Raw genomic sequence first — 14,878 nt, 5'->3', positions numbered from 1 at the left:
AGAGCTGCCCGCCTCTAACGGGGCTGAGTAAGGGCTGATGGGCACTGGCACTTTGGGGGGGTTCTTGGGACTGGGGCGGCGTTGGGTGGGGGAGCGGGGCTGGAGAAGGGGCCCTGGCGGGTGCGGAGTCGGGGGTGGAGATTAGGAAAAAGGGTTCTTGGCCTGGAGGGTGGTGCGGCGCCGGGACAGGTTAGTCTCCATCCTTGGAGGTTGCGAAGACCCGGCTGGACAAAGCCTGGGCTGGGAGGATGCAGCTGGGGCTGGTCCTGCTTGGGGTAGATGTGACCCCCTGAGGTCCCTTCCCACCCTCATGTCTTATGCTTTTTTGAAATAAAAAGGGGGGGGGGTAGTTGTCTTTTTCTTTATCTCCTTTCTTTCCCCATTGTGGAATGACATTCAGCACTGGCCTGTTTCTTTTTTACCTTAGTTTTATGGTCTTCTCTGACAAGGCTGCTTTGTTTTTACAAACTACGGATCTGAGCATCTGAACAAAAAGATAGCCGTTAGAGCACAATAACGTCCCATGCGTTTAATGACATCAATTGCCAGTAGTCATCTTTTAAGCTCAAGCGATGATGTGGTGTATTTGGATGATTTAATGTGTGCTCTTCCCTTCTCAGGTCTCCTTTCAGGCCTTGTTGCTTTGCTTCGTTGCGTCTCATCGCTGGTTTACTCAGCGGTGTGGCAGGCTGGGCTTCCTCTCCTTTCCTGACCAAGCTAGTGGTCACATCTGCATAGGTTCACGCTGTGGTCGCTCGGACGCTGGCTTTGGGGCCACGTTTCTGCAGCTTGGCTCTAGGTCCCTTGAAAATGGCCAAGGCTGGCAGGTATTTGCATTGCCAAGTGCATTTGTGTCTCGGGGCACCCTTAAAAAGATGTCACGGCACCCCCGGGTGCGGTGGGAGCTCGGTTGAGAATCGCCGGGTTAGAGCATTCGGCAGCAGTGGCAGCTGCCTGGGTCAAGGATGATGGGGTTGGATTTTGCCGCTTTGCTGGAGACGCCTGGCGACTGTGGGTTATTTTCCTGTCTCTTCTCCGGTGATGTCTGGTGCGCGCTGGCTCCTTGGATCCCTTTGGAGGCCAGCGGGTGCTGGCTGGCATGCTCTGCTCCATGTACCTCTTTGGGGCACTTGTTATCAACCTCTGCCCCTCGCTCCTGCCCCTGTCATTGTCTTAGTTGTTCCAGGGAATGAGTGGTGCACACCTGAGAGCCTCGTGTAATAATGGGGGGAGGCTAACCACCTAAGTGTTTGCACACGCGTGTGCCGCATCTCTGCACCGAATAGGCCGGCTTCACTGGAGACCCACACGTTGCACAGGCAGAAGTGGCTTGTTTGTCCGTGCCGACCGTAGCCAGGCTTCCAGCTGGCAATGCCAGCACGCCCGTGGCAGCGGGGGGGCTACGGGCCGGCAGCAAAAACTTGGCCTGAGAAGCTGGCGGGCTGCTTGGGTGGCTTCAGGTTGAAAGCTGGCTCGGGTACATCCATGTTAAACGGAGTCACATCCTCCGCTGTTTAATGGGTCCACAGCTGCTTCCTTTCCGCACGAGGAGCGATGAGAGGATACATATATTAACGGCGGTGAACGGCTCAAATAATGCCTGCTCCGTAAATACCCAGGAGAGCCTGGGTGGGAATGTGAGCTGGGTGGCTGGGTGCTGTCCTGGCTGGGCTGGGGGCAGATCAGAAATGGGGTTTCTTTCCATCCCACAGTTCTTACACTTCCAAACTCTTCCTGTTTGGCCGTGGTATGAAGCCAGGGCTTCTTGATTTATATATGTTTTTCTCACCCCCTATTCTGTAGACCCAGCTTCAGATCCCTCGTAGATCGGTATAAGTCCCTTCGCATTACAGCTTGCACTTGAATTTGAAGGGAAACCCCAACCTGAATAGTAATATCAGGGTGGCTGAGGCCTTGCAGAGAGGCAGGTTGGATTGGAGAAGCAATTAGACCAGGGGTGGCCAATCTGTGGCACGTATGCCACGAGTGCCCGTATGTGGTGCATGGGAGATTGGGGAGGGAACAGGCAGAGAGAGCAGAAAGCAGAGCAGCAGGCAAGACAGGAGAAGGGGATCAGAGTAGCATTTGAGGAGGATGCCAAAAAGGCTGGGATTAGACAGCCTTCTCAGCCAGGGTGTTACTCCTGGAAGGAGTGTGCAGGGCGGGTAATGAGTAAAGCTGTACACCTTGGACCTTTGATTTCCTCCCAGACTTTCAAAGAAACAGATCAAAATTGTGAGCAGAGCTCCTCGGTATGGACCGGAGTATCTCACTCAGGAGCAGGAGATCAGACAGGTGTATTTCTGCTCTTGTTTTTAGTCCTTTTCCGAGGCGTTTCCTAGCACACGGCGTATTATTATTGCAGAGTGTACTATTGGCAGTGGGCCTGATCCACGTCTCCTTGTAGCCAGCATGCCTCTGCTGAGCTCCGTGTACTTTGGATTAGGCTGTACTTAGTTATAACAGTTTCACCAGTGGAAAAAAAGCATCTTTCACGGAAGGCAAATTCCTTCCTGAGCTTGCATGTTTCCCACCCTTTTTGTTCCCTTTCTTTGCTTTTGCGTCTTATCACTTGGGATTCTGTTGCTGATAACCTCCGGGCCAGATTCTCCTCTGTCACGCAGGTGTCAAGGTGCAGGAAGTAACTCCAGTTCAAGTACCCTCCAGTGGTGCAAATCTTGCTGGATACCTGGGGGAATGAAAGCAGGATCTTGGCCCCTGGTGTATTAATTTATACGCCTCCCTGCTGTGTTACGCATAGCTCATAAACATGCTGCGGGACACCTGATAGGCGAACTCTGAAAAGCGCTCTTCCTTCTCTGAATGGATTTTTGCCCCGAAGACGACTTCCTCCTGCTTTGGTTTGCCAGCAGAAGTTGTCTGCAGCTCTCAGAGAGCCTTCAGATGACTGGCGAGAGCTTGCTGGCATGGCAGGGATTATAAACTGCGTGAGGCTCCTGCCTAGAAGCTCACCTGTACCCACACACATGGATCTCAAGAGTCGTGGAGCTTTTAGTGCAAATTGACTGGCACTGTCTGCGTGGACAGGCCATAAGTCGTGTTGGGACAACTCCTCGTTGTCCCTTCAGTTTGTCTTGACTGCATTTTTGGCTTGAATTTTGGCTCTAAGCCGACCCCTGTTCACACTCAGGTTTAGCTCAAGTGCAACAGTGCTTCCAAGTTAAGTTAGCCTGCTTCTGGTCTGCTTGGTCTTGTACAGCATCTTCCTCATCACCTTCTCCCATCTGAATCCCCAGTAAAAGATGCACATGGCTCTCTGGAGTCTGTGGGTGACATATTTTTTGGGGGGGGGGGGAGACCAGCATGGTGTACAGGAGCCCTGGTAACAACCAGCAGCTTGCATTCGGCACCCCATCAAATGCAAATCTAGGCCCTCTGCACAGCTTTGGGATCATTTCAAAGCGTGGTCCCTCCGACTTGCATTGGACTCATGGAGACGAGGAACTCGAGTATGGATCACTTGAGGTCGCCTCCAGTCCTTTTTCCAGTGCCTCTGCAACATGTTGTTGTGAAGCTGTAGCTTAGGTTTACCTACCGTGGATTGCTCTTATTCTGCTTCAGCTGAATAAGATGTAGTGTGCATTTAGGTCAGAGGGAAGGTAAAATATTTAAGGGCTTGCTGCCTCTGAAAAGGAGCATCTTTGCCTCTGGGGGGGCTAGATAAGGAGCTGTCAGGAAGAGAATTCAATTCCAATCCTGGCTTTGTTGTTGCCCAGCTTTGGGAAGCTCGTTGGCTTATGCAGCTGCAAATATGGACAGCGACTCTTCGCCACCCTTTTGCAAGTATATCTACTTCTAAGAGCTAGGGACAAACTCTGCCCTGTCGTGTACTGTTATTAGTCATTAAAACCTTGTTCCTATGTTATGCTCTTTCAGCTGTTGCTGGGTTTGACGAAAGGCTGCTTTCTGGTACCGTGTGATTAAATATACTGAAGAGTGTGATGACTGTAGGTGTTGGTGCTTGTGTTTTGTGCAGTGTCTTCACTAAGTCAGCTTTCCCTGACTAGGGGACAGCTGCCTGGGGTGGGCAAGGTGCATCTGCTGTGTCTTCACGGGGCGAGCGTGTCTTCTCCGTGGGTTGTTTCCCTTCTGAGAGAGAAACCATTCAGATTGAAAGTATACGGTTGCTTTTTGCACATGCTGGGAGGGAGCATAACTGTGCGTTACTTAAACAAGGCATGCATTTTTATTATTTGGGGAACACACAGACTCACCTGGATGTTATCTGTTAAATTATAGGGTTGGGAATGACCTTGGGGGTTATCTAGTCCTCCCCCAGCAGAGGCAGGATTTACTGTTCATGAATCAGCCCAGACAGGTGCCCAGTCACCCTCTTCATGAAAATCTCGAGCAAAGGAGGTGTCACAACTTCTCTAGGCAGTTTCTTGTAGTGTCCTGCTGTTTTGGGGATCAGGAAGCATGTCTTGAAGTCTGACCTGTCTGCCTAGCTTGCCTAAACCCATTGCCTCTAGTCCCGTGCTCTGTGGCAAAGGAGAAGAAAGTTTCTCCATCTCTCATGGCAGCCTTTCAAATATCTGAAAGCTGCTGTCATGTCCTCCCATAATCTCCTTTTTTCTCCAACCTAAGCGCACCCAGTTTTTTTCAGCCTTTCCTCGGGTAGCTTGCATATGTTGCTAAGAGTTTCTAGGGACAGAAAAATCAAGCCAGGCCACAGAAGCCTTTCTGTTGATTCCCGATTGCGGCTAAAGGTCATGCCCATCCATCCTGCGGCTTTGCACGCGCTTCCAGGTCCTGACACCGTTAAACAGGAATGGGACGCGGCATATTTTTAAACGAGGCTCTGCCCAAGGCTTCAGTCAAGATCAGGGGCCTCATCGCTTCAGGCTGTCTACCGAAGCAGGGGGCAAAGATGCCCCCTGCCTTGAAGTGTCTACAACCAGACTGAAGCGGCGAGGTGCTGCAAGCGAGCCGAAGGAGGGAGCGGTTTCGAGGGAGTAGCAGTGACATGGTTGCAGAGGCAGCTGCGTGCACAGCTTGATGTTTCTAAATCATTTACAAGGCTTGCGTATAGCTAGCAATACATAGCAGCCATTCCCAGCCCTTTCACCATCATATTAACACCTGCTTAATAAATTCCTTGGGGGTGATATGTTCCCTTGAATAATGTCTAAGGCAAGGAGTCTTCTCCTGGGGTATGTCGGGTCACACACTGGGGACAGGGGGCACAGTCACCTTGCCCTTCTGGTGTTGCAAAGTGGAAGGTCCTCACAGCTCAACCAGGGCTAGGGATTCCCCAGTATAGGGAAGGGTCCCGGTATAGAAAAGGTCGAGACTGCAGGGCCGGCAGCTCACTGGCGACACATCGTGTGCTTACAAATCTTGCTAATGACGTGCCTGATAAAAATGTGCATTTTTTTTTTTCTTCAAATGCTGCGGTCTTCCGATCTATAGCCTTAAAAATATTTTTCTGCATTTGTCTTTGCGGAGACGACATATTTATAAGCAATAATAAAACCTGGCCAGTCCAGCTTTACAGGCTAAGGGAGATCTGTTGGGCAGCTTCCCCCCTGCTTTTCACAATGCTCTCACAGCCTGAGCCCATTTGTTTGGCAGGGCACAGAGGGTCACTTGATTGCAGAAATCCCATGCAGAATATAAATGTGGTGGATCTGGGAACACAGCTGGTGCATGTCAAGGCAGTGCAAGCCATGGTGGCTTATGCCACAGTGCTAATATGGATTGCTGTTTTTTGCTCTTTAACCAATGATCTCTAGAAGGATCTGGCTTGACAGGAATCTCACTCGCATGAGCAAGCCCATACATTTTGGGTTTGAAGTCCCGTAAAAGTCCATACATCTGCCCATAGGAGGGATGGTTTGCTTGTTAAGGTGGTATCAGTCAGGGGCCCAGCCTAGGCTAATGGTTTAGTTGGCTATACCAGTCTGGGGCTCTGACTGGCAGCTAATAAACCAGTTGGCCACTGTCTGGGTTTCCTAGTTAACTTCCCCTTTGAGTCCCATCTGAAGGTCTGCTCTGGTAAGTCCCTCTGCTGCTGATTTTCTGACTGCTGACTTTGCTGGGCTCTGTTCCTAGCCTGGACTTTTGCATCCTCGGTATCCTGTAGTCTTCTAGGGAGGTGCTGATTCAGAAAGGAGGTTGCTCCATTAATAGGTCTTGAGGCTATAAGGAGGAAATGGAGCAGCCAGAGAAGCGGGAACTGCCCCTAATAATATAGGTGCAAACTCCCAGGTCTCTGAGGGTGCATCCCTGCCTTGCCTTGGCTAGATGTTATGAAACCCAGACTTTCACATGGGCTGCTCATTGCCCTGAGTTACCTCCCCAATGCAGATGTTACCCATGCCATGGCTGCCTTCCCACTTCACCCGCACCTGGTGGGTTTTGCATCCAGGGCGGATCTCATGCTGCTTCACTTAATGTGGCTGGCGTGGAAGGGACATGGCATTGTCCAGGGGCGAGGTGGGGATTACCACTTCCAAAAGACTTTACAGACTCTGTTCACAGTCTCTATCTACATGTGCAATTAGTGTGGCTGAATAAACTCAGGTGCAGTTTGCGCCAAAGTTTATTGCTTCCAGGCATGGCGTTTGCACATGTGCCCAGGATGCAGCATGTTGAGCCAGGGTGGACCAGCCGTGGCTGGCAGGGGGGCCCCAGGGGTCAGCCCGCCAGCCCAGGGCTACTCCGACCCAACTGAACATGCTGGAGAGAGGCTGGCCATGGCACAAATATGCTACAGTGTGGGTCTAGCTGGCAGGCAGCCCCCACACTGTTACACCCTCATGCCTCAGTCAGCCCTATCAGCGTCTACATGTGTGTTGGGGTGAAGAAAATAACTCCATTATAGGGTAATATTTGTGTCTGGCAGTACTATCCTACAGCAGAGTTAACTGCTTTACTCTGGTCTAATAGCACTGCACGTGCAGATGGTGACATCTTACTGCAGTGCTAATTAGCCATCTCTGCAATAGATGTCTTGTGCAGATGCATCCAATGTGATGCAGCAGCCTCTGCAGTGCACGGTAACATCACCCAGGGACTTGGGATAGGATGTGAAGGAGGATACCATGCCCCACTTGTAGTGGTCATCAGGTTCAGTAAAGATAAACTGGCATGAATAGGAAGAAATAAATGACGGTATTTATTGTGGAGCAGTAGGCAAGCCTCTGCAGTCCCTTTGTCTCTCCGCAAAATCTCACTGAGGGACTGTCTCCCAATTCCTACCTTCTTTTGCCTTCTAAGTTAAGGAGCATCTCAGTCAATACAGCAGGAGCTTGGGAAGGAAGTCTGAAAGCGATTGCCTCTAGAATCTAGTTACAGCAGCCCTCCACACTTTAGATGTAGTATCCTATACGAGGTCCTGACCACTTGTTTCATCATAGAAAATGAGGCTTGGAAGGGACCTCAGGAGGTCATCTAGTCCAGGCCCCTGCTCAAAGCAGGACTGTCTTGAAGTAGATCATCCCAGCAAAGGCTTTGTCTGATCAGGTCTTAAAAACCTCCAAGGATGGAGATTTCAAAACCTCTCTGGCTAGCCTGTTCCCGTGCCTTACTGCCCTCCTAGTAAGAAAGCTTTTCCTGATATATAACCTAAACTTCTCTTGCTGCAACTTGAGACCATTGCTCCTTGTTCCTCCAGCAGGAGCTACTTAGTTCTCAGCTGGGGCTTTGGTTTCCTTTGCCATCAGTGAATGAGTTTTCACTGGTTGGTTCTTGTGCAATAAGATCGGTCACGACTGAATTCCTGCTGGAAGTGTATTTACGCCACGAAATACTCTGGAACCCTTGGTGTTAATTGGCATCTTCATCTACAGTCTTGGCAGAGAAGACAATGAATGGCTTTTAGCACTACAGCTCATGAATGCTACTAGCTTCTGAGTTGTTTTTAATACTTTCCTCTGAGGCACTGGGACATTGGCCATAGATAAGGCTGGGGCTTTTAAACTAGGCTGCGCTGATGTTCCTGCCAGTATTTGGAAAGCCAAGAGGTTCCTGGCTAGAGGGCCTTGCTCTTCCGTTTGGGGTCATAGAAAGCCAGTTCTGGGATTAGAAGGGAGGTCTTCTTTGAGGTCAGATTGGCATGGATTTGGGAGGAGGCAGGGCAGGGGGCAAGGGTTGGCTTCCTCTGGAACGAGGGGCATGATCCTTTTTTATAGGAATTTCTGAGCATGCATTACTCATCCGTTTCCCCTGCCACTCTAGGGACAGGGCATTGGCAGTGCCCCTATTGCCCCTGCTTGTTATACGGTGGTTTTGGTGTTTCGGTTATTGTGAAGGTTTAGAGAGACTATTTGCAGGATTCCTTTAGTTAATGACTCTCACCAGTACATCGCTTGTCCCATGTCCTTGTCCATGGAAACTCACCCCGTAGTCTCTCACCAATGCATGGCAGGACCCACCGTAGGAACACAGGACTGGAAGAGACCCCCAGGGCTGGCAACCTGCATGAGATTTGGTTTCAAGAGGAGACAGGGAATGGCCAAGCTGTAGTGGGTAAAATAATCCCTTGAAGCAGTAGTGAGTAGGTGTGGGGAATACAAATGGTAACTGTGTTTAGAGGAGATGAAGTGTGAACGGCCCCCTGGATTGTACGGGCCCTGTAGCAGGGACACTTCCTAAATGCCTGTTTACACTAACTATCTAGGACAAGGGGGCAGTGGTCCCAGAGTAGAGTTGTTGGGCCTATTGCAGTATACATTGACGATAACTCATGCTTTGCATGTATCCAGGATTGATTGTTGCTCTTTTTTTAATTTGTAGTTAATTTTGTAGGTTAATTCAGTATTTTTTCACACTGGAGAAGTCTCAACACCCCTATCATAGGTAGAGACATGGAGGTTGCAGAGGGTTCTAGCCAAATATTTTTCTAACGAAGGTGTTGCAGGTGAGTCACCAAAACCCATCTCCGAGCACCCCAATACCTGGCTTCTATTTTGGAGGTGCTGGACAAGTTGATAGGGAACGGAGCACCCAGAACTACTAGAAATCAGGCCAGATTTAAATGCATTGGACCAAGGGACTTTCCCAGGGGACAGAGGTTATTAATGGCCCAACTTGTTGCCAGATCTAGAGCGCGGTTCCTGGCTCACAGCCATGAATGAGCCCTTTGCCATACCTGCTCCAACACCCCAAGCGCTGCCCAAGGAAGCCACAAAGCATGATTCTCCTCTTGGCAGGAACTTGGCCTCACTTCACCCACATCCAAGGCCCTGGCACATTGTTGATTGTACTAGGTGCACTAGTCTCATGTCCTGGAAGCCACCCAACCCTTGGACAATGCAAAGTTGGTGTCAAGAGGCACTTACTGCTCAGCACAGAGAAGCTGGCTGCTGGCCAAGCAGGTCTCCAGGCTAGAAAACAGAGAAAAGTGGCATTGTTCTGGCTTGTCATCTGGGATGGCAAGGCTTGTTCTGTCAAGAGGCAATGACTCTGGGATTAATACATATTGGGTCCTGCCTTGAGTCCCCTGCACTCGGCTCCCATTGGAGAGTCTGTGTGTGGGGAGAGCAGGGCTTTGGCCTGTTCTCTGAACTGAATACCCTCCACAAACTTTCTCTGGTTTGCTCCCCTTTCCCCTCATGCCCCCTTCCCATCACCCCTCATCTCTCTCTTCCCTTCCTCACTTTTTGGCCTGCTGCTTCATGCTGTCTCTTCCCTGTTGGTCTGGGACTTCTCCCTGGAGTCTCCTGCCATCTAAAATAGCACCCCCCTTCCCATCATTCGTGCTGAGAGTCTGCCTGGTTTAAGAGCTCCATTTCCTGTTTTCTCTGGTATCTGGATATTTAGCATCTCTGGAAATCAAAACTAATGCAGGTGCCCGATCCTCGACTGCTGTGTTAGAACAAGTGAGCCTTCGCTTAGCTCTAACGCATTGCATCGGCACGATCCTTTCCCTTGCAGCTGAGACGCAACCGGTTATGAAGGCGCCGAAGGTAGTTGCTATCCTGCAGAAACTGGGTTATGGCTATTTCAGCTGATTTTCAGGTCCCAGCCCAGGGACCCACCAGAGTCAGATCCCCATGGAGTCCAACTATTGGATCCCAGCCGTGACAGCAATTGATATTATCTTCATGGAGGAGTCTTAGCACACTTAGCACGTGTGTAAGTGTGATGTGTAACAACCCCCTCCATCTTCATGCTTCAGCCTTTATTTTTGCTTTCTGAACTTGTCTTGCCTAAGACATTTTCTCACCTTCCCTGTTTCCTTTGCCTTTTCTTCTCTAACCTGAGCTCTGCCTAAGTGGATGTGAGCAGGTGCTATGATGGGTCACCGTTAAGCAGTTTAGGCACCTTGCTGGTGAGCTTGAGCTGCAGGTTATAGTCTGGGTGAGCCGGTCCAGGGCATATGAACATATGTTGTAAAACTTCTACCTGGTAAGGCCTTATGACTAGCAGGTGTTAGATGCCAGAGGAGGGATGCCAGTCACTCATTGGGTAGGGCATGTTCCCAGAAATCAGGAAACGTGGCTTATAGGCTCCTCTCACTGAGATGGGGTCTGAAGCTGAATTTCTCCAACTTGCCAGCACAGTGCTCTAAACACCAGGCCACAGGTTAGGCAATAGCCAGCCCCTTTTCTTCAAGCTGGCAGCTGAGATGGAGAGAGATCCAAGCGTGTTGCTCGGTGAGATGGCTGCAGCCTTGGGAGGGAGCAGGCACCGGTTTCTCGTCTAAATCCTTGCTCCCGATGGGGCAAAAACGGCCTCCTCCTCTGCAGCCATTTTTATGAAATGACTGGAAGGTGATGCAAAACAAGGAGCAGTGGCTCTGCTTCAAAAGGAGCACTGGAAAAGTGATTGGCTAACCTGCAGCCTGGTGGCTAAAGCATGGGGAGGTCAGAGAGCTGCAGGTTCAATACCCTGTAAGGGAAACCTGGCACTCCAGCTTCCTGGATGAATGCCTTAGTTGGAGGAGCATCTTTTTCCTCATTGATTTATTTATTTATTTTTTTTTTCTTCTGGGCCACAATTTCAGGCCATACACATGGGTACGCCTGTATATAAGTGTGTACTTGCCCATGCTGAGTAGCTGCGTGGACTTTTCCATGTCCGTGCTGCACGTGGAATAGAACTGCAAACTCTGCATCTGTGCCAAGACTGGGACTTCCCCAGCTGGATCCCGGCCATTTGCATGTGGAAAGTGAAATAGGATTCTGTCCTGAATGGATCCTTGTAAAGCAACAGGGCTTTGAGCTCCCATTCTTCACGGATTTCGGGCTGCACTGTTGGTCTTGAATGTTCCTCGTCTCCTTGTGAGAAAAATTGGTTTGCTTTGACCACAGCACCATGCTCGTAACGGCCTGGGGGTGTCAGGGAGCCGCGTTCTGCATCGGCTGATACTCCAAGCGGCTTCCACGTTCATCATTTTTGAGTGCATGACTGTGGTCAAGCTTGGACGTGCCAAAAGTGTGACTGTGGTCAAGCCTGGATGTGCCAAATATGTGGGTGACCTTCTTGAGGTCCACACCAGAGTGCAATGGTCATGACTGCTGAGATAAAAGACCCCCGGGGCTGCTCTTCATGTGTCCCTGCCCCTTCTGCACTGATTGGCAGAGAAACATCAGGGGACAGCCCTTGTCTTGTCTTGAGTGCTGCCCTTCATGCCACCCTGGCAGCCAGGACCAACATTTTATTTTTATTTAGTTTTTATTTTTTGGTTGATTTCCTGTGAAATCGGGGCCAGTGCCATTTTTCGCAGAGATCTCTGTTTTTTTTTTTGCTGTTTCCATGAAAATCGCAAAGCTTTGGTTTAAGTATGTCCCTACTTATAAATGCTTCCCCCAACCAGAATGTAGCATGCACATGATGCCCAAAGCTCCTCGCAATCTCGCCCAGTGCCTTACATATACCCTGAACAGGAGGGGTGACAAGGGTGGAAGACACAGGCACTTTTGGGATGATGGGTAACTATCCAACACCGCTTTCTCGGACCTCCCAGCAAGGAGCAAATTGTAAAGTTGATTACGGGAAAAGAAGGGATGACAGATTTCAGGGATTTAACTTTTCTTTAGGCTTCAAATGGACCCATTTGCCACGTTTCTCAAATAGGATGTTGCAAAAATATTTCACTTTGTGCATGCAAATGGCAGTTATCCGGCTGGGGCACTTGCATTTTTTGCACTTCTGTGCAGTTTATGATTGTATTCCAGGTGCAGTGTGGATGTGGAAGAATGGTTTTTTTTCCCAATTATTTTTGCAAAATCATTTCTGCTTCTTGAACCCTTTTTCTTTAAATTTAAAACAATCTCTAGTGGTTCTGATAGTGGTTTAAAAAACGATGCTGCCCCCATCCCCGCTCCGCAAATTAGCCAATATTGACAGTGGTTTTACAGAAGTTTTTTTATTTAAAAATGTGGTTGTTTTTCCCAGGGAAAATCTTTTCCTTTAAAAAGAACTGAGCCAGCGGTAATGAATTCACAGAGGACCCGCTCCATCCATTTGCATAAAACCCTCTAACGAGCCAACCTAATCTTGGAGCTGGTGGCTTTGGAAGCGGCTCATTCTCGCATCGTGAATTCAGACATCTTGTTGTAAGTGGCAAACCCATTTTTGATGCTGTATAGCTAGGAATAATAATGCCTTGGCCAGCTCTGCAGGGGAAATCATCCATCACGGCTAACGTCATAACATATAGGATCACAGTCTTTCCTAAAACGGAGACATCTATTGAAGAAAACAGCTCTAAACAGACTTTGGCATAACTCGGGTTGCATTTCCGTCTGCCTGGTGTACTGGGAATCGCCCCTTATGAAGCCCTGCCTTTCTTGCACACATATCTAGTGCCTGAACAATGTCCTTCGAGCGCATACAGTAGATCAGAACAATCTTCGTTTCACATCTCTCAGTTTGGTGCCAGCCCGATGGGGCGATCGGGAGCCCGTACAGAGCTTCAGATTGTCTCATTCAAATGCCCCCATCAGATGTCGGACCCCAAGAGAAAAGCAAGAACAGTGAGGGGGAAGATTTGAAAAGGGCTCGCTTTCCTTGTATTTTTATGCTCCTATTATGACTGTAAATGATACCACCTGGCTGCTTTCCACATGCTCCTTTCCCTTGTTGCATCTCTGAGCCCAAACAAATGCTATTCGGTTGCTGTTGACTGGGAGCAGCCCAAATAACTGTATCCTCCAGAGATCGGGGTAGGGAAAGGTTTTGAGCCGCCCTCCAAATAAATGCTGCTTTCAGCAGTCACGACACCCCCGCAAGAGGGGAAGAATAGAGGCTCTGTGAAAGCGAAACAGTCAGCGCTGACCTTGGGTTTCTGTCTCTCTTTTTTCCCCCCCTTGGACATTAATTGCTTGTTGCTTTGTTCGCCCCATGATCGCTAGAAATTGCCAGCTTGTGTTTTTGCTCGCTGGTGTCATGGGGTTGCTTTAAAATAAGCAGCCCAGGAGTTTCTTAATTTTGCACGGTTTTATCTCGGTTTCCAACTTGTTTCTTGTGATTATTATTTTTTTGATACCGAGGGGTGGTTTTGTTTCGTTTTGCCTTAAGGCTGGTTTCGCCCTTTGAGTGCAGGTATTTTCGGCACCCTGAGCCTGGTGGTGCATTGGTGCCTGCTTGTACGACTAGCAGGGATCTAAGCCTATAGATAGGCTTAGATCTGGTGTATAAATGTAGATAGGCATCTAAGCCTATCTAGACTTATGCACCAGGCCTATCAGTCTTGCATCAGAGCAGCCAGGTACAAGCTGCGGTTGGGTCTTACTATGCCAGCCCTGAGCCGCTTGGAGGATGTCTCCTGCGTGTAAGATCACTTGGATCCATTTTGACGTGCTCCTGATTTTTACGGGTGTTGAGCATTTCTAGCTCCTCCTCAAAACGGTGCACGCTCTGCACCGGCAGTTCTCAGTCTCGATAGCCTGAAGGCTCCCTGCCGTTGCTTTTCTCAATTTAGTGGCACCTAGGTCAAGAATCACTGAGACGATCTAAATTCAGAAAAATGATGGAGGAAGCCTGGAGGGGAAAATGTTTGCAGGACTACTGATGTAGGTGGTATCAGATGAGGGTCATGGGGGCAGGACCTCACTTTCTCCACTGGGCCCTTTTTCTGCTCCTGGTCTGTACCTGAGGGGGGCACGGGGCTGACCCCATTTCTGGGGCTTGCTCCTCTAGCAACTGGAGCCACCTGCCCCCATGGTCCCTCCCGCTGGCCTTGGGAGTGTGGGAAGAGCTGGATGGAAAAGTGCAGCTCCACATCCCATGTCCACTCGCTGCTCAGGGCATGGGGGTGGCCAGCACAGGGCTGCCTGGGGGCAGGGTAGGGCAGTGGCAGCAGTCCCCAAAAAAGCAGCCGCAGGTCCCACTCGCCCTCAGGACACGAGGGTGGACACAGGGTACGGGATGATGGAGGAGAGCACCCATCTCTTGGTACAGGGCCGCACCCTTAACGGGATCTTGAGGGCTCCCCAGTTATGAATTGCTGGTCTGCACTTTTGACGGGGCCCTAAATACATTTGGGGAAGACGCGTAGAAGTGTAGGGTTGGAATCCATGGACTGGTTTTCAAGGGTCATCTAGTCCTCTCCCTGCAGGGATGCAGGATCTGCTGTTCCTAAATGATGGCAGATAGCCGCCCACCCTGTCTCTTCTTGCCAGGGGGATTGCACTGAAGGGGAGCACACTGCTTCCCTAGCTAGCCTGTTTCATCCTCCTGCTGTTCATCCAGGAGCGGGACGGTGCTACGCTTTGGTCTGCACCCTGAGCTGGAGCCTAGCACAGCGGTCGGCCGTCGGAAGTCCCGGCAGCTCGCTTTGCGTGTCTTTTGTGATGCACGGTGCCAGAGCCAGTGCATGCAGCATATGCATGCACTTGCATATGTAGGGATGCCCTGAGCTGTTCTGGACCTTGCCAGCATGGTCTTCCTTAGCCCTTACACCATA

Source organism: Gavialis gangeticus, unplaced genomic scaffold (genome assembly GCF_001723915.1).
Source record: "Gavialis gangeticus isolate Ggan-Ray unplaced genomic scaffold, GavGan_comp1, whole genome shotgun sequence".
In the NCBI taxonomy this organism is placed as follows: domain Eukaryota; kingdom Metazoa; phylum Chordata; order Crocodylia; family Gavialidae; genus Gavialis; species Gavialis gangeticus.
Note: the sequence above shows the minus strand (reverse complement) of the source record.